This window comes from Delphinapterus leucas, chromosome 12 (assembly GCF_059928025.1).
Source record: "Delphinapterus leucas isolate spDelLeu-1000000601 "Yukka" chromosome 12, BTC_Dleu_Yukka2, whole genome shotgun sequence".
NCBI classification, from domain to species: domain Eukaryota; kingdom Metazoa; phylum Chordata; class Mammalia; order Artiodactyla; family Monodontidae; genus Delphinapterus; species Delphinapterus leucas.
Window position 1 is genome coordinate 48,489,301 of NC_143140.1, and position 23,633 is coordinate 48,512,933.

The 23,633-nt window shown below is 40.8% G+C and overlaps 1 protein-coding gene and 1 pseudogene across 1 annotated transcript in view; one reads left to right on the forward strand and one right to left on the reverse strand.

The window, feature by feature from the left end:
• The window catches only part of SLC16A10 (solute carrier family 16 member 10), a 145,712-nt gene that overhangs the window by 21,482 nt on the left and 100,597 nt on the right, over positions 1 to 23,633 (forward strand). The window lies entirely within an intron of this gene.
• On the reverse strand, positions 3,412 to 5,044 carry LOC111168844 (mitochondrial dimethyladenosine transferase 1 pseudogene; annotated as a pseudogene).

Here is a 23,633-nt window from a genome sequence, read left to right on the forward strand (position 1 = left end):
GTTGTGGCTGTTTTTTTTTTTCTTTTTTTCTTTTTTTCCGTCTCAGCTGTGCTCTACAGGCTGTGTGAGCAGAGCAGGTGAACTGAACAATTCAGTAAGGTTAGAAGAGAATTGAAGCAAAGTAGTTTCACATTTTCTGTCTGCTTTCAGCTGTGTGCTGTATGGCTTTCTCTTCTCTCCACCTTTTATGCACCATTCTGAGATGCGGAAGTACTCACGTGCTATGTCTTTGGTGAAGTTGATTCAACATTTAACAACCTAATACGATTTTTAAATGCTGTTTATTTTATTGTAGTAAAATATATATAACAAAATCTATCATGTTAACCATTTTTAAGTGTACACTTCAGTGGCATTAAGTACATTCACAGTGTTGTGCATCCATCACCACTGTACCACAATTTAAATTTGAAGCATGACTATCATCTCTTTTCCTCCCTTTGTATCACTCCTGATTTATAACTTTAACATAGTTCTTTACTGGGTAGACTATTTGTATTTTTGAAATTGAGGTAGTGATAACAGTATGTACTGAGCTTGACTTTGGCAGGTGCTGTGCAAGGCACAAATTGTGGCATTAGCTTTCTCTCTGTTTGGTTGTAATTATGTGTTAATGTCTGTCTTCCTTACTAAATGTATAAGGCCCATGAGAGCGGGGGCTATCTATGTCTGCCTTGTTTACAATTATATCTCTACTGTCCAGCACAGTGCTTGACACATAGTGGGCATTCAGTGAAGTTTTTGAACAACTGAAAGTCCTTCACTGAGAGGATTTATTTGTTTAATAAGTTCTTTCTGAATGCTTCATATGAAGTAGGCAAAACTTGTATTCACTCATTAATACAGATTATACGGCATGGCACTTTCCAATGTCTAGTTAATGAGTAAAAATCAAAAAGGGTTTATATTTGCAGGTTGACCATGGAAGGTATTAGAGCAGACTGTGCATTAAACAAATGGCTGTACAGAATTGACAGCAATAATCCCAAAGCTTGAAGGCTGTGGGTTAATTAGGATAACTTGACAGAAAGTGAGTCAATCAAACTTGACAGTTGAAAGAATGTTCCAATAATTTATGTTCAAATACACATCAAATATGTCAGCAAGTAACAGGAACTGAAGTTGCAGAATGCTCCAAAACACCAGAATACCTGCAGAGTTTATGGCTTACAGAATGTTTTGGAGAAAGAAAATCAGTAAAATGGTTGGGGACTGTTTAGTTCTATTACCTTATACTAAATAAAATACACTAGAGGTTAAAATATTATCTTTCTTACAGGTAAAAAGATATAGTTTATTAATAAATTAATTGAGGAATTCTGTTTTTCTTTAAAGGTACATTTATTAATGAATTCAGTAATACTTTTATTTTTTAAGAAATATGCATAAATATGGGTGTTTCTGTTAGCTGCTATTAGATAAACTAGTGTCATAAGCTTGTGGTTAAATGGAGATAAAGGGGCAAAATACGATCTAAGTGTTAATTCTTACAGGGACGTATTATATTGCTACTTATCACAGTACGCCTCTGATTCTGGAAGGTAAGGACTCTGTATGTGTGTTTGGCCACTGAGGCTCTTTTTAGAAATAAAATCTGTCTCCACCAAGGTATTTTTGTATCATATGGAAAGAGAAAAGAAAAAGCTATTAGGAACTCTAGTCCTATTATTTTCTTACCTTTTAAAACTCCGAATAAGCTAAAACTGGAGTTTGGCTTCAGGAACCAGTAATGGAAATTTTCTTATGTCTCATCAGTAAAATCTAGTACTGAGTGATCATCATGGCTTTTCACTGAATGATTGTGCGTGTGTGTCTGTGTGTAGGAGAGCAGACAGACAGACAGTGGACACAGGTCTTCGAGTAGACTTCCTCGAGTAAAGTAATAGAAAGGAGAAACATAAATGAGCAGGGGAGGGGAGTGGAGAGAGGAGGTGGGATGGAGGGGCAGGGAGGAGCAGAAGCAGAGGAAGCAGACTGAGACTGCAGTCCCTGTTGCGTAAATGCCACTTGTTTGTCATCTCTCCGTCCCTGGGGCCTGCCCTGTCCTGATGCTGGTTTTGGGCCCCCTTGGAGTCAGTGAGCAGAGTTGGCTGGGTAAAGGCGGGTGGGGCCTGGGGTCTTAGTGCCTGCTTGGTTGACATGAGCAGACTGCATCTCCAGCTGGGTTCTGGAGTAGCAACAGCACAGATTTCCAGGGAACAGTTCCTCCTGTCATCGTTTTTTTTTTTTTTTTTTTTTTTTGAGAGAGAAAAAGCATTTTAGTACTTTTAATTGAGCAGCAAGGGAAATAAACAGGTGAGAAGGTGGGCAGAGAAATATGGTGTAATCTTAGTTCTCAAACTACAAAGTACTTTAGTGAAAGAAAGGAACCTAGATTTTATTAGCAACTGACTTTTAAATTTATTCATTAGCAAGAGCTAATTTATTCATTAATTAGCTGTAAAACTGACTTTTTTTTTTTTTCTTTTTTTTTTTTTTTTTTTTTTGCGGTACGCGGGCCTCTCACTGTTGTGGCCTCTCCCGTTGCGGAGCAAAGGCTCCGGACGCGCAGGCTCAGCGGCCATGGCTCACGGGCCCAGCCGCCTCGTGGCATGTGGGATCTTCCCAGACCGGGGCACGAACCCGTGTCCCCTGCATCGTCAGGCGGACTCTCAACCACTGCGCCACCAGGGAAGCCCTGTAAAACTGACTTTTAAATTTATTCATTAGTAATAGGAATCCTAGCCCTTACGATAGTTTATAGCTTATTGTTCTCAGTAATTAAGCTCTGGTAATTGGTCCTCTAAAAATGCCAAATTCCAACTTAAAATTTCAAATAAGCATAAATAAAAAATGTCCATATTTGCAGTATCTACACTTTTTTTTGCCCAAGTCCCAGGATAGTCCCAGGATTGAAGTGAGGTGATAAAATTTTAATTAAGATGTTAAATCTGATAACCTACGAGGCAAAAATGAACACATTGTGGAATTGGTTCCTCTATCATAAGGGAAAATGTGCTTTTCTCACTGCAGCTTCATCCAGGTCCTTAAAAGTCCTTAAGAATTCCTCCAGCAGCGAGTGGCCCGGGGAGCCGGGCAAGGGCAGCTCGCTGGACTCGGATGAGGGCAGCCTGAGCAGTGGTACCCAGAGCAGCAGCTGCCCCCCGGCCGGGAGCAGACAGGATGCCCAGAAACACCCCCACGAGGGCCTGGCCGACTTCTCCGACAGTCTCATCAAGGAGAGCGACATTCTGAGCGACGACGAGGAGGACCACCACCAGACTGGGAAGCAGGGCAGCCCTACCACAGACATGGAGATCCAGTTCCAGAGACTGAGGATCTCGGAGGACCCGGACGCTCGGCCGGCTCAGCAGCCGCCCGGCAAGGACGGGCAGCCCAAGCTGGTCCGGGGGCACTTCTGCGCCATCAAACGAAAAGCCAACAGCACCAAGAGGGACAGGGGAACTCTGCTGAAGGCGCAGATGCGTCACCAGTCCCTGGACAGTCAATCGGAAAATGCCAACCTTGATCTCAGCTCCGTTCTCGAGTGAGAATTCAGCGTCCAGAGCTTAACGTCGGTTGTCAACGGGGAGTGTTTTTATGAAACAGAGAGCCATGGAAAGGCGTAATACAGGTCTAATTCAGATATGGGTTAAGTTGCTGATTTCACTTTTAAATTTATTTGATGATATTTATTCTCTTTACCAAGCTGTAAAAGGGGAAATAAGTCACACCTGGGGAGCACACATATGAGAAGTTCAACACTGTGAAAATCAACATCCAGTTGGCTGCCAGCCCCTGAAGTAGCAGCTACAGTCTGTAACTCTCCTTGTCATCCCCTTTTTTCTGATTTTTGCTTGAGTTCTTCTCTGAAATTGTAAGCAAAGTGGTGTGGGTCTTCATCACACATTTTTCGGTATGCATCACAGAGGCTCTTAAAATGTAACACAGAGAGCTGGGTGGGTCGAAGAGTAGGGTCCACATCTGCCAGGCGTAACAGTTTCCCAGTGCTTTCTAATCGCCGAGCTTCAGAGAATAACATTCCAAGCCCTCAATGGCAGTATTTCCTTCGGAACTGAAAGGCATTCTGAACGACTCTCTCCACCAGCCTGAATGGCTGCCCTATCCTGGGCCGGGTCAGGGGGGTGAAATGCACCACCCCCGAGTCCACCTCTGGTTTGGGGATGAAAGCCTGACCTGGAATTGTCAAGATGTGCTGAACGTCGCAGAGGTACTGGGCCATGATGGAGAGGCGACTACGCTGCTTGCTTCCCGTACTGGCTGTAAGTCTCTCTGCCACTTCCTTTTGAAAAGTCATCTGGGTTCTGCCATAAGCAAAAGGTCCATTTCTATGAGAAACATTTTCAAGCCATGTGATAATCAGTGGAGTTGATACACTAAAAGGCAGATTTCCAATAATATGTACATTTGGAAGATCATCCTCCCACTGTCTTTTGAGACTTTCTGGAAAAGCCCTTTCTATCTTAAATGTCAAGACATCTCCATGGACAATTCTCAGTTTTCCAGATGCTGCATCAGAAAGCATCTGTAATCCAGGAATAAATTGACTATCCTTTTCAACCGCCAGAAGTTCAGCAACACCGGCATTGAGAATGGATCTTGTGATTCCCCCAGGCCCAGGGCCCACTTCATAAACATAAGCATTTGTCAGACTGCCAGCTTTCCTTACAATTTTATCTGTCAGCCTCAAGTCCAAGAGAAAATTCTGGGATAGCTGCTTCACGGCTTGCAGTCTAAACAACTTAATGATTTCTCAAATTGTGGGTAACGGCAGGAGACGGAAAGTGCTGAGCGTCCTGGAGGCGGCCATGAGCCCCGGCCTGGCCGCACAGGTCTCACGCAAGTCCTTCCCCGCGGTTCCTTCCTCCTGTCATCATTTTTATTCTTGAATCATCATGTTTAGTTATGCAGTTGTCTGCTGTTCCCAGCTACTTACGTATCAAGGAAGCGTCTTCCGTTTATCTTCTTTCCTTCCCTTTTTTCTTATTTCCATCTCGTTAACTCCTTTTCTTTTTTTAGCCAAGCACACACATTTGAGCAATAATGGTTGCCATTTTCACTAGCTAGCATAGGACTTGCTCCTTACCTAGAGGACTCCTAATCTTGTGGTGTGTAGTGGTGAGTTAAGAACATTTAAAGATGCCGCATACATGTAACAGTATTGGTAAATCTCATAGTATTGGTTGAAAATATGAAGTTGTAGAATGTTTAACATGATACCATTTACATTTCATTAAAAAAAAACTAAGGAAAAAATATTACCACATTTCATAGAATCTAAAACACTGTTGCTGAGATGCACCCCCATTTTATGTACACTGACGAAGGGGAAAACCTGCAGGTTAAATTGTGATGTAGTGCTTTATTGTGGATTGTAAGGTGCATCCCAGTTTTAGAGATATAATATGAAAAAGCATGCGTTTTAGAATTGAATAAGGTAAATATATTTTATTGAAACATACTTATGTAATAAAAATATAAAAACACGCATTGAAATGATATATAGCCAATTCAGGATATGATTTATCTCTATGAAGCGAGGGAGGGAAACAGATAATGGGGGCACACGAGGGGCTTCAACTCTCTATATTTTTATTTTTTTTAATTTAAAAAAATTTTTATTTATTTATTTATTTATATTGGTACGCGGGCCCCTCACTGTTGTGGTCTCTCCCGTTGCGGAGCACAGGCTCCGGACGCGCAGGCTCAGCGGCCATGGCTCACGGGCCCAGCCGCTCCGCGGCATGTGGGATCTTCCCAAACTGGGGCACGAAACCGCGTCCCCTGCATCGGCAGATGGACTCTCAACCACTGCGCCACCAGGGAAGCCCTATATTTTTAAATCTAAAGCAAATATTGCAAAACGTTAGATAAAGTTGGTTGGGGACTTCCCTGGTCGCGCAGTGGTTAAGACTGCGCTCCCAATGGAGGGGCCCTGGGTTCGATCCCTGGTCAGGGAACTAGATCCCACATGCATGCCGCAACTAAGAGTTCACGTGCCAAAACTAAGGAGCCCGCCTGCCACAACTAAGACCCAGCACAACCAAATAAAAATAAATAAACAAATAAATATTAAAAAAAGGTAAAGCTGGTTGGTGAGTTCCTATAACTTTATGTATGCTGTAAATATTTCCTATTGAAAAGTATATATTTAGAAGCTACATAAAAAGCAAGTTGCAAAAGCCTATATATATAGTGGATCTTGTTTTACTTTCTAGTATAGTATTGTTGGCCTTCCATGTCTACGGTTCTGTATCTGCGAATTCAACCAACTGTGGATGGAAAATATTCCGGGAAAAAAAATTCCAGGAAGTTCCAAAATGCAAAACTTGAATTTGCCGCATGCCTGGCAACTATTTACATAGTATTCACAACTATTTACATAGCATTTACATTGTATTAGATATTATAAGTAATCTTATTTAAAGATTTAAAGTATATAGGAGAATGTACACCATTTTATATAAGGGACTTAAGCATCCCTGGAATTTGGTATCCAAGAGGGGTCCTGGAACCAATCCCCTGCAGGTACTGAGGGACGACTGCATTTGATTTTGTGTTCTTTCAGACTTTTTCCTATATCTATTATACCACAGCAGTGGGGTTTGTTGTTGTTGGAAGGCCAAGGGCTTTCTACATCTCCGTTTTTGTGTATGAATTAAAAGATAATACTGAAGCCCATGCGCCGTAGAGCCTGTGCTCCACAGCAAGAGAAGCCACCGCGATGAGAAGACCGTGCACGACAATGAAGAGTAGCCCCCACTCGCCGCAACTAGAGAAAGCCCGCGCACAGCAATGAAGACCCAACGAAGCCAAAGATAAATAAAATAAATAAATTTTTAAAAAAAGCCAAATATAGTCACACCACTTAACCCAGAATCTCATTCCCTAGGACCTTGCCTAATGACCTCTAAGAAAAAGCTTTATGCATGAAGATCTTCACGATACCATTACTGTAAAAGAGTAAAACTTTGGAGTCAAATGCCCCCAACTATAGAAGTGGTTAAATAAATGATGTTGATCTACTCTATGAATTATGTTGCAACTGTTAATGATAATGACTTCTATGTAGCAACATGGAAAATGTTTGATGGTGATACATAGTCAGGGTGTATCACCCGACTGTGACTCTAAAATTGTGCATGAACATGAACAAAATGAAGGGAATATGGAGAAACAAACAAGCAATAGTTGTACTAGAATGGTAGAATTTTGAGTGGATTTCTCCCCTCACCATTTGTAAAAAAAAAAAAAAAAAATTGTACTTATATTTTTGGGGGAGCCAGATCTTTGAAAGAAAAAATTGAATTTCTAAGAAAATAGCAGATATTAGGATGGGGGATACTAGAAAATGCAAAGTAGTGGCCCTTTTGATGATAAAACTAAAACATTCTAAACCAGCTTTGCTTTAGCAATGCACAAATTGATTATTTAAATTTTGTCTTTTTAGAAGTAAGTTGGCTGAGGGCAAGTGTGTGGAAATCAGAATATTGAAGAGGATTGGTACAAGAAGTGGGAGGATCAGAGCTGATGTGACTAGCTTATTCATTTGCACTACCAAATAAACCAAAATTTTGGACTGTGTCTGCTTTAGTCAATATTTGGTTATTTGCTTTGAAGCTATTTGTTTGCAATAATGCCATTAACATCCTCAACAGAGCCAAAGTCTGACCCTGAGATGGTAGAATCTTAACTAATTTTATCATTTACAAAGAAACTGAAACTTCTGAGGGCATGAAGGACCATTTCTTTTCTCTGTACTTCTTCCTTTGATTTTTACATCACCAGTGATTTATGGCTACTAAAAAAAAGTCCTATAATTAACTCACAGTTAAGTCATCTTACCATCATAGGTAGAATGAGGCTGGTGATGAGTGGGGAGGGAATAGAAAAAGACTAAAGAATTTTAGACATCTAAGGCCTTGCTGACCAGTTAATCCAGCCCCTTCACTTTATATGTAAGTAGATAAATCCCAGGGACTCAGCAATGAACCTGCGTTTTAGGCCTCCAAATTTAGTGCCCTTTCTACTGTACCACAAGGAAGGAAGGAGGGAAAGGGAGAGAGAGCAGAACCAAATTATTGACATTTTAGGGGCCATTTTTTCAGGATGGACAGAACACTGGATATGATGTCATTATTATCTTAACTTATAGTTTTTACGAAGACTACCACTCCAAAACAAAAATAGGTAAAGAACATCAACAGACAACTCACCAAAGAAGAAATACAATATAACACGAAAAAATATGCAATGTCATTGAAGAAATGTAAAATATAAAGTAAATGCATCTTGCTGCCTCAAGGTGAAACATTTACAGACGAACTTTATCATTCAGACCATTGGCCTTGTAAGGGCTTCTTGTTGACAATCTACTCTATTTTTAGGAAATTAATTATAATTGAAAAACTGATGCAAACAGTAAAAGGCAAAGTACAACCTGGAAAGTGAATTTCATGAAAGTTGTGGTAGCCTTACACCTCTTTTTATTCATTCACTCAGTCCTGTGTGGCACCCATAGATGATTTAGCCCAGGTGGTTTTGCTGAAGTGGACCACTAGGAAGGAAGCTGTGAAGGGCTCAAAGCAGTTGAGAATAGGTATAATTGAGCACATAATTTTACTTTTCTCTCCTGCCCCACACAACTAGAGAAGCTGGTTCAGATCTGACTAAGGAATGTCCTCATCCCCACCCAGAAGATACTACAGGGCCCCAGGAGGACGAAACCAGGCAAAGAGAATCATCAAAACAGTACTGGGACCAAAGGCAAGCACAGTAACAGATGTCCTGCTGAAGAAGATGGGGGTGGGACTTTGCTGTGACTCTGAAGGCAAGTGTGGTTCAGCGAAGCCAAGATGAAGGGGACTGAGTGGGCTGTCTGTCCTTGGTAACCATGTGCCACATCTTCTGAACAGACCTTATCATTGGGGCTAAATCAGCCCAGGAGTTCTGAAAAGAGGATTGAACTTAATATTACTGACACACAGGGACTTCCCTGGTTAAGACTCTGTGCTCCCAATGCAGGGGGCATGGGTTTGATCCCTGGTCAGGGAATTAAGATCCCACGTGCTGTGCAGTGCAGCCAAAAAAAAAAAAAAAAAAAAAGAAAAATCACCGACACACAAATAGGTCCCCTTAGATTCTAATTGGAAGTAAATAGGGTAAAAGTAGTAAATACTCAATGTTGCTTTCTAAACTAAATTATATATTTTAGAGATGGGCCCAGTCAGACCACATAGAGATGCTTCATTCTTTTTCGTCTGTAGCAAGAGTTGACAAATGGTTTTATATCCTAAAAGGGAAAGTTATGGGTCAAAGGGTATGTGCATTTTTCCACACTTTTAAAAATGTTATTTAACAATAAAGTTGCAAGAATAAGAATAGTATAAAGAATTGCTGAAAACCCTTTATCATCTCCTAACATTTTATTCCATTTGCTTTATCATTTGCTCTCTTCTCTCTCTCGTGCTCTCTGTGTCTGTGCATTTACATATACATACATGTATTCGAGGAAACATTTTTTCTGAGCCATTTAAGTATAAGTTGAATATATTATTGCCCTTTTCTTTTAAATGCTTCAATGTGTATTTTCTCAAAATAAGGATATCCTCTTATATAACCACAAGTTATTAACTTCAATAAATTGAACATAGATACAATATATTTCTCTAATATATGCCATCTGAATTTAATTTCATCATTTGACCCAATAATATGCTTTTTGGTATGTATTTATAATTTTAACAAAAATTACCATATTGTCTCCATAGAGGTGGTGCCACTATACATTCCCAAAAGTAGTATATGAGAATGCACAATTTACCCTCAATTGCACTAACACAATTAGTTAACAGCTTTTGACAGTGTGTTAGAAAAAGAGTGGCATTTCATTATAACACGTTTCTCTTATTCTGGGTAAAATTATATTATGGAAAATTGTAATTGGTAATCATTATGGTATCTTATATGGGTAATTTTAATAATAATTATGGATAAGGTTGAGGATCTTTTGTGTTCAGAGAGTCACTTATTTGTATTTCCTTCTTCTAAACTGTCCCTTATATCCTTTGTTTTTCTACTGGGATGTTGGCTTTTTTATTGATTTGTAGGAATTCCTAATTTATTGAGAAGCTCAGCCATTTGTCAGTGATATGAGCTACAAATATTTTTCCCAGTTTGTCATTTGTTTTTTGTCTTTATGGTGTTTTTGTTTTTTTAAAAAAATATTTATTTATTTATTTAGGCTGTGTTGGGTCTTAGTTGTGGCACGTGGGATCTTTAGTTGCAACCTGTGGGATCTAGTTCCCTGACCAGGGGTCGAACCTGGGCTCCCTGCATTGGAAGCACAGAGTCTTACCCACTGGACCACCAGGGAAATCCCCTATAGTGTTTTAAAAATTGTTGCTGTTTGTTTGCATTTGGGACATTTTGAAGTCATGAAGTACTGGCAGGAATATTTTGTATTATATTTAGATTTTATAATCAAATACACAGGTGTGCTTAGATATCAGTAGATATCCTAATATAAGAAAGGAAGAGGCAGATTTTCACCTCTTAGTATAAGGAGTGAGTAAGCCAAATAAAATAGGATGCATTTATTTTGGACTTAAATAATTGCTGTTAACCCCACTGTGCCATGGGTTGTTAACTCTGGCTCTCAGAAAAAAATGAAAAACAGTTATGGTGAATATATTTAAAGTTGTCTGAAACTTGATCGTATCCAGGCCTTATCTAGGACTTGGAATTTTGGAAACTAAAGAACACTACAAAAGAACTCCATAACCTTACTAGTTTGGAAACCATGGTACTGGTAGGATTTCTGGTCTTTATTTTTATTATTTTGGATGTCTTCCTTCAAATATTTTATGTATCCACACTCATAATTTCCATGATAAAGGAATTTCTTTTAAAGCTGATTAGCGGCAGTTTTTTTTAGATTTTTTTTTTTATGTGGACCATTTTTAAAGTCTTTATTGAATTTGTTACAATATTGCTTCTGTTTTATGTTTTGGTTTTTTGTTCCTGAGGCATGTGGGATCTTAGCTCCCCTACCAGGGATCGAACCCGCGCCACCTGCATTGGAAGGTGAAGTCTTAACCACTGGACCACCAGGGAAGTCCCATGGGGCAGTTTTTAAATATGTAGCTGGTTTAAATCATTAAGTAGTATTAAGGGGAACATCCATCATAGAAATTAACTTAAAATATTTAGAAATATTAAAAATATGGTCACAACTGTATTGCTTGCATCTGTCTCTATAAATGCTGATTTGCATGTTTTCATATTGCAGAATCACACTGATATTCAGAGAAAGATGCTGACATTGTTCTTCCAACGTCTCTAGTTTGGGTTTCATGAAGCATTTCTTCCATTTCTCCTTTTCCTCTGTGTAATACTTTCTCAGATTCTTGGAAAAATAATCAAGACATTTTGCTCTGGGTCTACTTATAATCACTGGCATAATACCAGTGTGAAATGTGCTCATTAACATTGTTTTAAAGTATACATAAGTACACAAAAATGGGCCCCTGCACCAGAGATTAGAGTTGAGACATGTTAGTTTTCCTACATGTCACTGTTTTACAGATTTAACTTAGTTTAATTTAGGGCCAGATAACTCTGGCAGCGTTTGCATTTTCAATATGTTTTTCTGCACTTAAGAGTTTCTACACAGGGGCTTCCCTGGTGGCGCAGTGGTTTAGAGTCCACCTGACGATGCAGGGGACACGGGTTCGTGCCCCGTTCCGGGAAGATCCCACATGCCGCGGAACGGTTGGGCCCGTGAGCCATGGCCGCTGAGCTTGCGCGTCTGGAGCCTGTGCTCCGCAACGGGAGAGGTCACAACAGTGAGAGGCCCGCGTACCGCAGGAAAAAAAAAAAAAAAGAGTTGAGTTTCTATACCGTATAAATTTCATACCTTAAATGGAAGTAAAGTAAAATGCCAATAGGAATCTGTTATTGTGTGTATATCTCCAGCCCAAAATTACTGAAAAAGGAAAAAAAAGCAACATATAATGTTGGATTTGTATTTTTTTTTTATAATAGTGTTTATTTATTTTTACTTGTTGACAGTTTGCTTTATTTATTTATTTATGGCTGTGTTGGGTTTTCGTTTCCGTGCAAGGGCTTTCTCTAGTTGTGGCAAGCGGGGGCCACTCTTCATCGCGGTGTGCGGGCCTCTCACTATCGCGGCCTCTCGTTGCGGAGCACAGGCTCCAGACGCACAGGCTCAGTAATTGTGGCTCACGGGCCCAGTTGCTCCACAGCATGTGGGATCTTCCTGGACCGGGGCACGAACCCGTGTCCCCTGCATTGGCAGGCAGATTCTCAACCACTGCACCACCAGGGAAGCCCCGGATTTGTATTTTATATTATAAATCTATCAGACATAAAACTCCCCTTTCAAATTGCTATAAACATTTCTAAACACTCTCAGTTTCTTTAGTTATCTTGTCGTGAACTGGTAATAAGTAGCTGATGGGCCAGCATCCATCCATGAACCATTTTAAGCACTGATCTTGGTAACTTTAACTTATGCTGTGTGCCAACAGGTACTGTAGTTCACTTGACAACCTTTTTGGAAAGAGGATGGCCATCATATCATAGTGATGATTATTAGTATTTGAACAAGATATTAGAGTTGTTGCAATCACTGCAGAATGGTTAATTTTTTTTTTTTTTTTAAGAATTGGTGGGACTTCCCTGGTGGTCCAGTGGTTAAAGACTCCGAGCTTCCAATGCAGGGGGCGCGGGTTGGATCCCTGGTCGGGATCCATGCTGTGCAACATGGCCAAAAAAAAAAAAAAAAAAAAAGAAAAAGGAAGAATTGATTTGACAAAATCTATCTTAAGATGTGTCAGGGTTATTTTTACTCTTTAGAACTTCTGGTATAATCTGAGCCACTCTGAAACACAGCTTATCTTGTGGGGAATAATTTTTTTTTTTTTTTTTTTTTTGCGGTACGCGGGCCTCTCACTGCCGTGGCCTCTCCCGTTGTGGAGCACAGGCTCTGGACGCGCAGGCTCAGCGGCCATGGCTCACGGGCCCAGCTGCTCCACGGCATGTGGGATCTTCCTGGACCGGGGCACGAACCAGCAGGCGGACTCTCAACCACTGCGCCACCAGGGAAGCCCATGGGGAATAATTTTTAAATTGTGTGTGTGTGTGTGTGTGGATATGAGGCAAGTGGGAGTTTTGTTTTCCTAATGGAAAAAATATAAAGTGTTTAATCAAATATTTCTATTCATTTATTTATTTATTCAAAGTATATATGGAATGTTTATTGCCAAGTGATTTTGTGTATACAATACGACCATCTTCTTAAACCTCCAGTTTAAATGAGTCACGGGTCAAATAATAACCTGGCAAACAGAATGACACATGTTTCCCTCACTCTGTTGGAGGAGTTGAAGCAGTCTAATTACCCTGCAGGCCCGGATTAGTTTAATTCTTTGGCACCAGCATTATCAAGATTTCATTGTATTTGGAAGAACATATTTTTTAGAGAAATTGTGTTGTTATTCCATTTCCATTTAAAGCGTAGTTTAAGGAAACTTCGTGGAAAGCTACAGACTAGCCTCCTTTAAAATTTTTTTTCATGTTATAGCAGGGAATCAGGCAGGGCTGGCTTCCTGGACATGTGGCCTGTGCAGTCCCAAAGGGCTCTGTGCTCAGAAGGGTTCTGTGCTTGGTTTAATGTTTTGCTGTCAGCATCTTGAAATTCTTGATAATTTTATATTTGATCTTATTTTATAAATGAGGTCCAGTGGGACAGTGGAGCCTGTGCTGGAGGTTTGGGGCCTTGGCTCATGTGCAGTTCTACCTTTCCATATCCCTAGGCCCTGTTCTGCTTCCCCTTCCAGCCAGTGGCCATGTCCACTGCTACCCTTCACCTGGGGTGCTGACTGGCTCATGTTGGGGAGGAGGAGGCCCATGTTCTGCTGTCACCCTCCACCTCCTGCTGGGGCCTGGGTACAAGTTCGGGGAGGGTTCGGGGTCAGGTGCCTACGTCTCGCAGCGTTGTGGGGAGTGGTGACAGCCAACCCCACCCCAGGCTGGCAGCACGCTGACACGTTTGGTGTGTCCGCCTCTAGCTCGCCCCCAATCCAGGTGTCTACTCTGTCCAGGTGTGGAGGTTTAAAACCCCTTGGGTGTCCCTTAGCATGGATTGCAGTGACTGGCCAATGGGCAGGAGAGACGCCTGGCTCTATTTCCCCACAGCCTTGGTCTGGTTGGTGGTCAGAAGAGAAAAGCCAGTAGCCATCAGGCCTGAGCGTAGCTTGCAACACTGCCCTGCTTCCCCACCCGCCCCGAGAGTCTACGCTCTTCCCATGAGAACCCTTGTGCCCAGAGGAATGCTGTTGCTTTGGCTGCACGCACACAGCACCTTCTCTTCTTCCTTCCAACCTTCTTGAGCCTGGCTTGAATTGGTCTCTTCTGGCTAGCTCCAGGTACCTTCTGGGGATGGGCTGTGAAATGTAAATTGTGTAATTTCAGTGATTCTACATATGAGTTAAACATTCTTATATTTGCATTTAAGCCTGGCATTGCACAGTATAAAGATAGTTATTAGCATGAATTTTATCATTAAAACTTTTATTTTTCTTTACTGTGACTGCACAGTTTCAGTGGCCTCTGTTGATTTGTTTCAGATAGAAAGGTAAGCTCTCTTCAAGTTGGATCATACAAACATGAAATCTAATGTGTGATGAAACGGACCTGTGAAGCTTTTTGGTCAGAAGAGTAATTCCCCTGAATTTACTATATTCCCACTGTATATAGTAAATTCTGCAGGAACACATCTTTACTATACTAAGCAGGTGGTTTTTACGTGAGCATGTAATGCCAGGAATGATTTCTGCTCCAAACTAAGTTTCCTTCCTGTCCCCCTGTCCCCGTGCCTGTCAACGTCCTGGTTTCTCACTTTGGGAGCCCATGGGTTTTTTGACCATGGCTTGCCCTTACGGTTGCTTGTGAGTCTCTTGGCCTTGATAGATACGGCCCTTCGCTCATGCATTCCCCTCATTGACAGCCTCCCGTGTCTTGCTCTTATATGTCCTAAACCTGGACCTGACTCTGCCCCTTTGCTTTAGTCTAGCCTGCTTCTTGGTATTCCCTAGAAACCCACTTCAGTTGCATAGACAAAGGAGATGATTTGGGATTTTAAAGATGGAACCCAATATGCTGTCAGAAAGGAGTTGTGATCCTGGCTGGACTGGGTCACTGATTTTCCAGGCAAGAGAAACTTTAATGCTTCTTGGACTGTGCCCCAGTGAGAACTCCCTTCTCCACTGTGGCTGGCTGGGGAGGAACTCTGGCCTTTTGCCTCACTCTGCTCTGATTGAGATCATTCAGGTGCAGCTCTTCTATGCAGACATAACGCCTGGTTTAGGTGAGAGCTCTTGTTGCCTGGTTCTTGTCAAGTTCTTAGCACACTCAGCACAGCTTCTGCTTCCCAGAGAGAATTGGTGGGTTCTTTTTAGGCTGTTTGCTGGGTTGGATTCACCCTCAGTTGCTGACCATTGCCCATCTCCTGGGAGAGGGGTGCTGAGCATAATGACTAGATACTGCTGTTGGTATTTTATTTACTACCAGTTCTTCATCACTGAGAATCATTTCATTTAGAAAATAAACATTGCCTCACCTGTTCGTGGCATAATATTTTCACCTTTGCCTTTTACTCACATGTTGCATATTAACTTTCCTTCTGAAAAGATCAGCATGATCTTGGAGCTGGTGTGAGCCGGATCTTATTACTCCCCACGTGTGTGTTTTTATCTTCAGGCGTTTCTTCGGACTCTAACCCATTCCTCCCACCTGTCCCCATCCTAGCAGGCTGATCTCTGCCTGGTTCCACAATAACTTTGCTTCTGGATTTTTATCTCTTCTTCTTCAAAGAAGTCTCTTCAGATTACTACAGTGTAATAGAATCCTTTCCCTTTCAGCCTCTGGATCAATTATTTATTCACTTGTGTAATTCATGCCCACGCTCAGGTATGTGTTAGTGTTGCTCTGAGACTGTTGCTCCCTCTGGAGAAGGATCTGTGTCTGACAGTCTCCTTCCTCGGTGTCTAATTCAGTGAGGATTAAATCAGGGAGACCTACTGGCTGAGGCTCACTGCCCCTCAGTTACTTGGTTCACTGTTTGGACCCCAGAATCAGGAGTCGGCAGTAACTTCGTCTGATTCTGTTGTATTCCAATAGACTAACAACCAGTAAAAGTTCCTAAATATTCTGATGTAGGTCTAAGGGGCAAATAGGAATCGGAGCTCCTCATCAGAGATAGTTTCCCTGGGGTGCTGGATTTGTTTTTGTCCTTCTTCATACTAACTTCTGTGACCCTCAGCTCGAAGGGTCCTTTCTCACCTAAATGCCCTCCCGAAAGGAGGCACCAACATTCATTCATCAGAAAAAGAGCAGTATAGTTTCTGTTATGTTACCATCAGAGAGACACTGGCTTAAATCCCACCTCCTCCCTTTTTTTCCTTTTTAAATCTCCAAGAAGGCCCAGAGTTGGGGGTCAGGACTGGATGAGAAGAAGCAGGAAAGTTAGCCGGTCAGAGGTGGGAGAAAGCCATGGGCTCCAGGGCTCTACTCCAGGACACACTGACAGGAAGCAGTAGGGCAAACCAAACACCCTGAGGTCCTAAGAGAAAATTGGTCTAAGTCCAGGGTGACCTCATCCTCAGACATAAGATGGAGGGGTTCTTGATTAGCAGTGGGCTTTGTAGTTGCCATGAAGTAAGTAAACTTTGGGTGGTGGGATTGGCCATAGAAATACAGAGGGCCCTATGCTTTCAGCTCTTAAGTTAGGGCCTTTTATCTGCTCATTCTGAACCTAATTATTCAGGCTTGGTTGATGGCTGAGAAATAGACTTTTGTACTTATAGCTTGAAAAAAAAAAAAAACCACTTTAAAAGGTTTTCAATTTCCCCAGTAGAGTGCTTTTCCTTCGTTGAATCCCTAAAACTTTATTCTGGCTTTTGGGTTATTGAGTGGGAGTGGCAGAGAGTGATAATTTTTAGTGTGATCTTTAGTATGATGTAAAAATAAATCTCTGAAGACATGAAGTAGGAAATGTTCCTTACAGACTTTCTATAGGGAAAACAAATGTTTATAAACTCTGCTTATCAACTGTTTTTCCTACCTCTGCAGTTTCATCCATTGATAACTGTCAGAGTTCAGTTCACTGTGCGGTATCTGGAAATTTTCCTCACTGTCAATTAGTAAGACTTGAATTGTAAGTGTGCTCATGTGCCCGTGGCACAGAAAGCCAAACTCTGACAGCGGGTGTCTGTAGCAAAGTGAGGGCTTAGTGCAGGGCGCCAAGCAAGGGAGTGTGAGACAAGCCTCAGATCTGCTTCATCATGGTCTTAGAGTTGGGGATGTTTCAAAGGGGAAGAACAGAGAAGCTGGGGTTCCTCATCGTCTTGTGACATCTCTGTGACATTTCTCAATTGTGGTTTCGGAGTCAGGATGTCTCCGGTTTACAAATCTCTTGCCAGGTGGTCTTTGAGCTCACCTGGTCCTGGAGAGACAACCAGAGTTTGTACTTTAATGATAATATCGACAACAGCAATTTTAGTACATTAACGATGTTATCTACAACAGTGAGTTTGTACTTTAATGATAATATCGACAACAGCAATTTTAGTACATTAACGATGTTATCTACAACAGCAACCTTAGTCATCGGACTCTGGTTGATTAGTGTTCAGTTAGCACAGGACTGAGTTCAGAGGGGACAAGAAAGGGAATAAAGTTTTGGATAGAGAGAGTAGTTATAAACTTGGTAAGGGAACTCAGTTTTAGGGGCACTTGGTTTCATAAGTGCTGATGGCTAAATAGCACAATTCATTAGAGATAATCATACTTTAACCTTAGTACTGCTATACTGGGAAGATGAAATATAGTTAGAAAAGAATTTTATTAAAATATCTTAAATTTTATTTTATTTTTAGATGTTGGGGGTAGGAGTTTATTAATTAATTTATTTTTGCTGTGTTGGGTCTTCGTTTCTATGCGAGGGCTTTCTCTAGTTGTGGCAAGCGGGGGCCACTCTTCATCGCGGTGCGTGGGCCTCTCACTATCGCGGCCTCTCTTGTTGCGGAGCACAGGCTCCAGACGCGCAGGCTCAGTAGTTGTGGCTCACAGGCCTAGTTGCTCTGTGGCATGTGGGATCCTCCCAGACCAGGACCCGAACCCGTGTCCCCTGCATTAGCAGGCAGATTCTCAACCCCTGCACCACCAGGGAAGCCCTTAAATTTTATTAATAAAAATAATTTTAACTCTGAATTAGTCTTTATTTTTGTTTCTAAATTCCTCAACTAGATCTAAATAGATCATGAAATCTGCAGAGACTTATTTTAATCCAAAGATCTTTCTGTTTCTATGACCGCACTAAAGCTCACATTATCGACCTTAAAAGCAGTGTTATTAAGTTACAGATTATTAATTCATCTCCAGGGCTAATGGAAGTAGTTTGGGGTGAGCCTTTGTAGAATTGGTAGTATGTTTTGATAAATGTATATGGGCATGGAGTGGTTTTCACTTACCTCCCTTGAAATTTCTGGAAAGACATATTCTGGAAAACCAGGACACACAGTAAGACGTTAAGATTAATATTCATTGAAAAAGTATCTGACTTGATGAGTTTGCCAAAAAACTACTCTCTCGATGTCTCATCAAATCGCCCTTGAGATCTTTTTGCCTCTATTAAGTTTTCTAGACAGTCTGAATAAGGGAGTGTATTACTTGGATATTTCTATGGTTAAATAAGATATACTACAACTCTCTTCATTCCTGAATATCAATAAAAGTTTTTATTTATACTGGATATTTGCTGTTAGAATTGCCAATTTCTGTATAAAAAATGTAAAGTCTGTTTACTGCTTTGTGCTTTCTGGTATATTTTTGCATAAATAACACCCTTAATCCTAACTTGACCAACATGTAGGATGGTGGTGGTATTATTATTGTCATCATCCTCACTGTGCAGTTGAGGAAACTGAGGCTCAGATTGACTAGATCAAATAGGAGGTACCTGCACACCCTACGACACAAACCTAGACCTTTGGACTCCAAACTCCAGGTTCCTTCTTCTTCTCTGTACCGATTGACTTACATGATACATTCTTAGCGAAGACACGCATGGCAATTGTAACTTGAATCATTAGTGGCTTTGTTCAGACACAGGCACATGTACATTTTATGGCATACGTTTATGTGTATATCAGATTTGTCATAAATGTTAGAATTATAATCAATAGTGCCTTATTTTTAGATTTGCAGTTGAGAACCACTTACTTTAGTGAAAATTATCTTAAAGTCCAAGAATCAGAGATACTTAAGATTTTGAAGACTGTTCCAGTTATCTCATGTTTTCCCATATGATGAATGAGGAACCAGTTTGCTGGTGTTTGGTTATAAAGGTGAAGCTGACTTCACCAGGAGTATTTTCTTGGTATTTATAGGTCCTCTTTTTAACATCAATCCTTTGGTTGGCTTCTTCCCATACTTCATAGTTATGCAGTAGCAGCAGAAGGGTAGGTGGGTAGAACATGCATTGAATTATGCTGAAATATATCTAGGAGTGTCAGATTCATGCCACTGCTGACAGTTGTACCAGAGATGAAGTGTGAGATTAAAGAATTTTATTGCTTACCGAGTTTCTTTTTGACCTAGTTAGATGTATCCTAGGCAGTTCGTGACTATTTTAGGATATTGTAATATATCTGTATAGCACTTTATATTTTCCAATCTGTTCTTATATATTTGTTCCTCATAATAAACATGTTAAGTCATGTGAAATGACATGGTTATTATCATATTACAAATGAAGAAATCTGACTTGGAGATAGTATAGCACCATGGCGAAGAATATACATTTTTATATTCTTATATATATATTTTTAAAATTTATTTATTTTATTCCGCTGCATTGGGTCTTCGTTGCTGCACGCGGGCTTTCTCTAGTTGCGGTGAGCGGGGGCTACTGTTCGTTGTGATGCGTGATCTTTTCATTGCGGTGTCTTCTCTTGTTGCGGAGCACGGGGCTCTAGGCATGTGGGCTTCAGTAGTTGTGGCTCGCGGGCTCTAGAACGCAGGCTCAGTAGTTGTGGCACATGGGCTTAGGTGCGCCGTGGCATGTGGGATCTTCCCAGACCAGGGCTCGAAACCATGTCCACTGCATTGGCAGGTGGATTCTTAACCACTGAGCCACCAGGGAAGCCCCTATTCTTATATTCTTATATATTCTTTTATGAATCAGACCAGAATCCTGGCTCTGCCAATTACTGTCTGAGTGACCTTACAGCAAGTTAGTCTCTCTAAGCCTTGGTATTCTAATACGTAAAATGGGAAACCTTGTAACGTTGTCTGAGTGTGTTTAAATGAGATAATGAGTACAAAGTATTTAGAACAGTGGAGGCAAACAGTAGGCAAACAATAATTATTAGGTAGCATTATCATCTTCAGAGGTTATCACTCTTTTATTTATTAACTCCACAAAAATCAAGAGCCCTTTTCTATGTGCTAGTCACTAGGCTAGGGATCAGGGACACAGTGGTGAACTAGACAGATAGGGTCCTTACTCTAATCGAAGTTACATTTTAGTGGTAGAAATGGTAAATGAGTCAATATGAAGTTCATGGAGTGGCAGGGATTTCGAGGAAAGTAATGGGACAATTCTTGAAAGGGGCATTCTTAGTTGGGAAGTCCTGTTGGAGAAAGTGCTGTTTAATCTGAGACCCGAGTGGCCATAGCCATGTGAAGATCTGGGGAAATAGCCTTCCAGGAGGGGCAAGACAGAAGTTCAAAGGCTGAGAGGCAGGATGAGGGTGGCACAGAACAGAAAGACGTTGTCCAGTGTAGAGAGGTGGAGGGGCCAGGGTAAAGAGCTTGATTTTCTTCTAAGTGTGGGGTTTTGAGCAGGCAAGAGATGTGTCCAATTGGGGACAAGCCCAGGCCAGGTGCTGTGAAACAAACAAAGGTATGGATGAAACATTTATTTCTTCCTGTAGCTAGCAGTCTTCTGTGTCATGAGACTAGTGTACAGCAGATTAGCAGTTTCAGCCCTGCACAGTGTTCCTGCTGGTGTGCGCCTTATCTGATAAGGGATGCTGTTTATCATGTATTCTCACAGAGTCAGCTCTCCAGTGACACGGTTCTTGTTATCTGCTTCTCTAACAATTTATGTAAAGGGCACGGAAGGTAGAGACAGAGTGGGAGAAAAGGGTAAAGAGGCTATTTCTGAACACTGGGTACAAAATAGAGATTAGGAAGTAGAGGAGTGAAGGGAAAAGCAAGATTCTGTTGTGCACAGAGATGAGGGATGCTGTTTAAACTGGCTTCTTGAGGTGGCCTAAGTGAGCCTGCATGGGCTGGACCACTTCTCTCCCAGGTTCCCTGTGAATTCAGGCAGCACAACCCCTGATGCTGCCTCCTTGGCTCTTGGCCTGAGACTCTGTCAGTATCTTTTCTCATCTCCGCCGAGGCCAAAAGGGGCAGGGATACTCTTGTGTTATCTTCTCAGAACAGGGTTCTAGTCCCTTGGAAGTTTGTTTCTTTGAATCATTTCATCAGTTTAGCTATGATAATTATCAATTAACATTATAATAATTATATATAATATGATATTAGCTAACATTTACTGAGTGCTTACTGAGAACTAGTTATACACTTTTTTACCTACATTATTCTACTAATCCTTAAACCTTGCAAGGTAGGTGATATCTTTCCACTTTTGAGGAAAATGAGGCATAGAGAGTTTAATTAATCTGCATGTGGTCGCAGAGTGGGTCAGTGAAGCCAGGGCTCAAACCCATGCTTAACTCTAGACTAGAGACTATGCTCTTAATCACTTTTTCACACTTTTATATATTTATCGGTTACTAATTGGTTATTTAGTGGTCTGGTAAGAAGTCGGGGGGTGGCACTCTTCTATTGGGAAAAGGTTAGCTGATCAAGACAATACCAGTTGGTTTTAAGAAGGAATATAGACGTTCATTCCATGGACCATATAATACACCTCTCTATTCTGAATAGTTCCACCTGTATACACATGAAGTGCAATCTTTTAAGAAAGGCTATTTATTGAGGAGAGAACCAATACCTCTCTTTCTTCAAAGAGGATGTGTTGTCCCTTATAGAAGGGTGCTTAACCAGTGACAGATTGTGATTTTTACCTCTTTAGTGGTTTTTTTATTGCACAAACAATATAATAATAATAGTATTTTATAAATCAAGAAAAATCTTTACCCCAGCAAATTAACTGCTTTTAGTTTTTCACATTCACTTCCAGTTCTTGTGTTTATCTGTGTATAGTTTGTACATAGTTATAGCATATTAATTTTTCATTTAACATTATGTTATAATGGGTTTTTAAGTTAAGCAGTAAGCCTCTCCCGTGAAAAGGAAAAGAGTGGAATGTGTAAAGGCTACAAGGCATTAATAATTGATTGGGGTGATGCCTACGAGGCAGCCACGTCAGTTTTAGAGCTGGCCTTGGAAGGAGCAGCTGTACGTTTGGACCTTGGAAAGCCTTCATCTTTCCATGCAGTCTGTCAGGCTTCCAAGAAAGCCAGGTGGAAATGGAAAAATACAGTGATTTGGAACCATGTGAAACTTACAATATGGTTGAGTTCAGTGTTGGAAAAGAGGAAAAACAATCCCTACCTGATATGGTACTTTGAGCGTAAAGCTTTAGCCAGTAGGCAGTGCATCAGAGTCTGTCAGAATTATCAATATTTTGCTCTTTTCAGTGGCTTTAATAGTTACTTATTGTTTATAAAACCAGTTTTATCAGAGTGGAAGAACAAAGTACATACTTGACAAATACGATTTTAGTGATAAAGCTGTTATTCTATATTTAAATTCAGTTTAATTCAAAGTGATTTTTAAGTTTCAGATTTGTATAACTACAGACTAACCACTTGGCACTCAAGTCCTCCATGATCTAAATCCAAACACTCTGAGGATGGAGTCCTATGTTCAGAATGTTTACTGATAGCTCCCCTACCCAAATTGCCCTTTCTCTTGGGCTTCTGGACGTGACAAGAGGTAAGGGAAAGGCAATGGGACAAGGTATAAATCCTGTTAAACCTGTTTGGAGAAGGCCTGAGACAGTTGATAGAGACACTTGTTTCCTCTTTTCGCCTTCATAATTACTTTGAATTTTACTTTCTTTCTTTTTTCTTTCTTTCTTTCCTTTTTTTTTTTTGGCTTTGGCACATTGGATTCCATCTGGTTGAGAGAAAATAATTTATATAAACTAGAATTCCAAAATCAGGTTTTATGTTAAGTTCAGGCCATCACACTTTAAATTAAGGAAGCCTACATTTGAGTGATGAAGTGGAATATTTAATTATGAGACACATCACTGTATCAAAATACGTAGTTTACTTTAAAGCACATCTTTGTATGCCCTAAGGCTTTGCCCCCTACTTCTATCACAACAAAAATGTGAGCCAAACGTTGGTACTGGAGCATATATATTGATATATAGGTCAGGGGAATGCGTTCTAGATGAAATGCACCGCAGTGGAGTCAGCACAGTGAGATTTCCAGGGGAGCAGATCTTCCTGTTAAATTCACAGACAGGCTTTCTTCTGTAGTATGGAAACTTGTTTATGTGA